This window comes from Bos grunniens, chromosome 7, assembly GCF_055505025.1.
Source record: "Bos grunniens cultivar Pamir isolate PY7600 chromosome 7, Bosgru_T2T1.0, whole genome shotgun sequence".
In the NCBI taxonomy this organism is placed as follows: domain Eukaryota; kingdom Metazoa; phylum Chordata; class Mammalia; order Artiodactyla; family Bovidae; genus Bos; species Bos grunniens.
The window spans coordinates 35,005,767-35,011,160 of NC_141171.1; the positions used below are offsets into that span (position 1 = coordinate 35,005,767).

Genomic DNA, 5,394 nt, shown 5'->3' on the forward strand with positions numbered 1-5,394 from the left:
TAAAGGATAATATAAATTTGTCTAGCATTCCCCATATTTTAATTAATCCAAAACTACTATGATAGTTTTTTATTTACCAAACTTCTGGAAAAAAAGCCTGACAAATTTATGTTTCTTAAGTTCCTAAGTTAAATGTATACAGTTGGTCTTTGAACAAGGCAGGGATTGGAGTGCTGACCTTTATGCACAGTTGAAAATTTGCACATAACTTTACAGTTCTGCTTCTGTACCTATGGTCATACATCTGTGGTATGATCATGGGTGGTGTAATATTATGGGAAGTATTTAGTGAAGGAAATCTGCACGTAAGTGGACCTGTGTAGTTTGAACTACATGTCATGCTGTTCAAGGATCAACTGTTTAAGTAAAATATGTTAGTGTGCATTTTGATGCTGGTGTACATTCAAGGTGAAAAAGTACTCATGTTCACGAACAGAGACTAGAAAGATACCTCTTTATAAATTGATGTGTTTGTAGGTTTCATGGGCTTTGTAAATTGTAAACAATCATAACATACTTTATTGTACAAGTGAAAAGGCCCTGGAGTTTGTCATTGTCCTCACTGTTTATAATACGCTCTTGTTCCTAGAGTAATAACGGATCAAATCCTTAACAATTAATTTTGTAGTCTGCCTCAGTAAAGGATTCCATTCTCCTCCATGATTTTGTTTTTAGTTAGTAAAATAAAGTGACCAGAACCATTTAGTCTTATCACCCACATATGTCTCTCCTTCTTCCTTCAGTTCAGTTCAGTTCAGTTGCTCAGTCGCGTCCAAATCTTTGTGACCTCATGAACTGCAGCATGCCAGGCCTCCCTGTCCATCACCAACTCCTGGAGTCCACCCAAACCCGTGTCCATTGAGTCAGTGATGCCATCCAACCATCTCATCCTCTGCCGTCCCCTTCTCCTCCTGCCCTCAATCCTTATATTCCTATAAAACCCTCTGCTATTAGCTGGATTTCAGGAATTCAGACTCCTGCAAGAAATAGCAAAAGAATTAGTATCAGAAACATTTGACTTTTTGTAGATAATACAGGGAATAGGTACTGCTGTGATGTTTATATTCTGTATGATTCTGTATGATATACAGGGAGTTCATTATGGGTACATGTGACTGAGTCAGGATTTGTAGGATGGATCCTGTACTAGATGAGTGGTTTCTACTCAAGACCATCAGAATAAGGTAGCCCAGGTGCTTTATCACTGGACAGATATTAACAAGTCTTCCCTTACCTCCACTTTACAGCTAAGGAAACTAGGGCTCTGAAAGTATAGGAACTTGCAAAATTCATTGGTTATTGAGTGGCAGAACTGAAGAGCAGAGGACTTCAGTTTGATGCCAATTTGTGTTTGTTGTTTGCTTTTCAATTGCCAACAGGCCTGGAAGGAGAAAAGACTCTGGTGGGTTATTTCTGAAGGACTGGAAAGAGTTTTGTTGGGGGAACATTTTGGCACCCAGACGTTGGTTTAAAATTTTCTGAAAACCACCTAAGTGTTCAGAGACCTGAACTGTAGGTGCAGAAGGCCCAGCCTAGCTTTTCCTTTTGTGTCACTGGTACTGAGAGTGTGAAACAGGTTAGAGAATGGGATTTTCTCATCCCTGCTCAGATGCTTTTAAGGTCACCTTGCTCATAGGCAAGTCTAACTTTCTTTCACATAAACTTGGAATGTTTAGTTCTTTGGTACTGCCTTTTGAATAAAAAGGAAGTTATGCTTTATCTCATTATGATAATACAAATACGATGTTCTTCAAATCAAATGACCCTCATCACCAAGGTAAATCATTATCACTTAAACAAACCTGTAGTGTGTTAAACTGCTGGCAATGCTTGGGAGAAAAACCAGCAAAGACAGTCTTTACATAGTTTAGATGATGGAGACAATGACAAACAACAATAGCAACAGTTTAATGCTTGTAAAATGCTTACTACATGCCAGGCACTATTCTAAGCATTTCTTGTATGAACTCATTTAACCCTCATAACAATCTAGAGGTAAAGCATGATTAGGGGTTTTATAAAGTCATACAGGCAGAGAAAAGTCAAATGGAGATTTGAGTCTACAGTCTTAAATTATGCAAACTTGATTCTTTTTTAGATATTTTAAAATCAAAGTCAAAGAAAGCACTGATGTTTAGTGCGTGAAGTATATTGAAAGTAACTTTTTCCATATAAGAAGCTTAAGTTTAAAGTACTTGTCTTCCTAAAAGGGGTTGTAGTATGTTGAGACTATAATTTTAAATATTTCACCTAACTTTTATAATAGTAACAATAAACTATGTTTAAGAGACAAAGAGGGCTTCCCAGGTGGTGCTAGTAGTAAAGAACCCGCCTGCCAATAGTAGAAGATGCAGGAGACTGGGGTTCAATCCCTGGATGGGGAAGATCCCCTGGAGGAAGGCATAGGAACCCACTCCAGTATTCCTGCCTGGAGAATCCTGATGGACAGAGGAGCCTTGCCGGGCTACAGTCCAAGGGATCACAAAGAGTCAGCCATGACTGAAGCGACTTAGCACGCACACACAAAGAGACTAAGATCCGTTTTAATTTCCCTAAATGTAATTGTAATATAGCCCTGCTGAGTGCAGCCTTTAGCAGTTGGCTGAAGCTGTGTGCTATCCTCAAACCTTGTTACCAGGCAACAGTTACCCCAGACAGTTTGTGCTCCTGCTCAGCCTTCAGTCTGGGCTCCTCCCCCAAGCAATCAACTATCAATGAGCAACCATTAGTGATCCTGCTCAGCCATTGGAGGATGCTACAGTGAGCTCCGCCCACAAACAACTAACTGTTGATAAGTGACCGTTAGTGGTTCCATTCAACCAGCGGTCCCTGGAGTGGTAGTCTTCAGGCGGAGAGTGAAAGAGGCGGATCCCACCCTTCTCCACAGGGACTTCCAGCTCACTCCTCCTCAGACTCGCCGGTGAACAGGCTGGGGGCTGTGTCTTGCAGGGCTCCAGAGCTCTCGCCATGGCCTCCCACTTACTCGGCTCAGACCTTGAATTGGCGGTGAATCTCCCCCTCATCCCTGTCTCTGCGACCTAATGGCAGTGGCTGTCTGCCTGGGATGCAGCCTGTGGGACCTGGTCCTGTTGTACTGGCAGCCTGAGGGCCAGCTGGGTCCTGGATGCCTGGCTCCCTCAGCGATGTCAGCTGGGCAGATTTTGGGGATTTGGCCCTGAGGGAGCTTCCAACTGAGATCTGTCTTCTCTTAGCCAGAACCAGGACCTCGGAGGGAGAAAGTTGTATCTCGGGGCCTCGGGAACATCGTTACCTGACCATGACCCAACCCCTTGAGCAAAGGATCCAACACCAAGAAGTTTGCAACAACCACACCCCTCGATCACTTTTCTTAGAAAAGGGCTTTGCTGACAGCTTTCAGGAATTTGGGGGGTTTTTAAGGCATGAGCCACCCATCTCCTTGCTCTCAATAAACCTGTCTCTGTTTCACACTCTGACGTTTTGATATTGTTTGGCCTCACTGTGCCTTGGGCACACAGACTTGCTTTTTGGTAACAGGAAAAATAAACTATTCTTAAGAGACAAAGATCCATTTCATCTTACCTAAATTTATCATTTTATAGATTTTCTTTGGATTAGGGTTTTTCTTGCTCAAATTTTAAAGGAAATTCGTAAAAATATATTAGTTGTATGGAAAATGTTAAACCAATAAATAGGTAAATATGTTTTCCTTTTCTGAAAAATGATAGATTTACTATCTCTGAGTAGAAACTTAGCTAGGTTTTATTTTTTATATTTGATTTGTTTTGGCTGTTCTTGGTCTTCCTTGCTGCGTGGGCTTTTTTCTACTTGTAGTGAGTGGGGGCTACTCTTCTTTTTGGTGCAGGGACTTCTCACTGTGGTGGCTTCTCTTGTTGCACAGCACAGGCTCTAGGATGCACAGGCTTTACTAGTTGTGGCTCCCAGGCTCTAGAGCACAGACTTGGTAGTTGTGGCACACAGGCTTAGTTGCTCTGTGCCATGTGGGATCAAACCTTTGTCTCCTGCAGTGGCAGGCAGATTCTTTACCACTGAGCCAACAGGGAAGCCCATTAGCTAGGCTTTATATTTCTTGTTTCCATAGGAATTGTTAGCAGACCTTGCTATGTGTTTATCTATGTATCTACATATTTATTTTTATATATGCACTTCCATATCTAAATTTATAATATCATATTTTACAATTTTGGTTATACTATTGACTTATTATTTTATCTTCCCTCATTCCACAAAGGGAACTTGAGGTGGATAAAATATATTTACTTAGTAATATATGATGATAAAGGAAGCAACTGGAGGAAAAGAGAAAACACAAATACATTAAGAAGATGAAATCAGGGTAATGCCCTAAGTACTAAAGTACCCATACTTCATCTTAAGTGGGCTGAAAATTTAGCAACTCATTTCTAACAATTGACTTATATGTTATTGAGTTCCTATAATAAGAACAAAGTAATAAGAGAGGCTTAGTTTTCCTTAGTACTAAGGCCTGAAAATAGACAAATGAGAATATGTGGAAAATATGTAAGAACACACTGTGTGTTCACAGAGAATACAAAAATGGTTCTTTGCCAAAAGGATTTTAGGGTGCAATGTCACACTTGTATCCAACAGTTAGGAATATGAATATGCCTCTCAGTTGGGCCCTCCACCCTACCTGGCATCTCTCTTTTCCTTATTCTCTTGCAATGACTTTCTAAACCTTCTCTACTTTCTTCAGAATTTCGAATCCTCTTTACTCACCTCTCACCTTTCCCTGTCTCAGAAGGTGACCTACTTCAAAAATGAAATGGAAGCTATCAGGGAACTAGGTCTTCTTACCACCACAAAGGAATCTTTCTACATCTGTACTTCTTCCTCTTCTCTTGGCTTGCAATAGTGGAGCTGTTCCTTCTTGTCAAGAACAATTCTTGCACTTATTATATCGATTCTTTTCTTTCTTGAAAATTTGCGCTAAATACAATCTCTTCCTCTTGCATACTTAACCTCTTTTATTGTCACTGAAATATGCTCTGGACTCCTTAATCTTAGAAAACACCCTCTTTGACCCTTCATCTACATCTGGGGCCAACTCATTCTCTCTGATCTCCTCATTTATAGCCAAACTTTCCAAAAGCCAGTCTGTGCTCCTTGCCTCCTTCACCCTATTTCCTGATAACCATTAAGCCATTTCACTCTGGATCCACCAAAATGGCATAAGGTCACCAGTGTCCTTGATGGCACGAAATCTTATTAATATCTTTTAACTTTGTGAATTCTTTAGTGATTTCCAAAAAACCTCCTCCTGATTTTGGTGAAAAAGGCAGAGCTCATTTCTGTGGCTCACAACCAAAGAACCCCCATGGATACTCCAACTCTCCAACTTTGTCTAGCAGTGCTCTGCCCTTTGATCTTCAT

At 40.7% G+C, this 5,394-nt stretch overlaps 1 long non-coding RNA gene across 1 annotated transcript; it reads left to right on the plus strand.

The window, feature by feature from the left end:
- The first annotated feature begins 2,813 nt into the window (after window positions 1-2,813).
- On the plus strand, window positions 2,814-3,452 carry LOC147369031 (uncharacterized). The gene is made up of 2 exons (XR_015167132.1): window positions 2,814-3,006; window positions 3,213-3,452. It is a non-coding gene; the product is annotated as an uncharacterized LOC147369031 (long non-coding RNA).
- The last annotated feature ends 1,942 nt before the right edge of the window (window positions 3,453-5,394 follow it).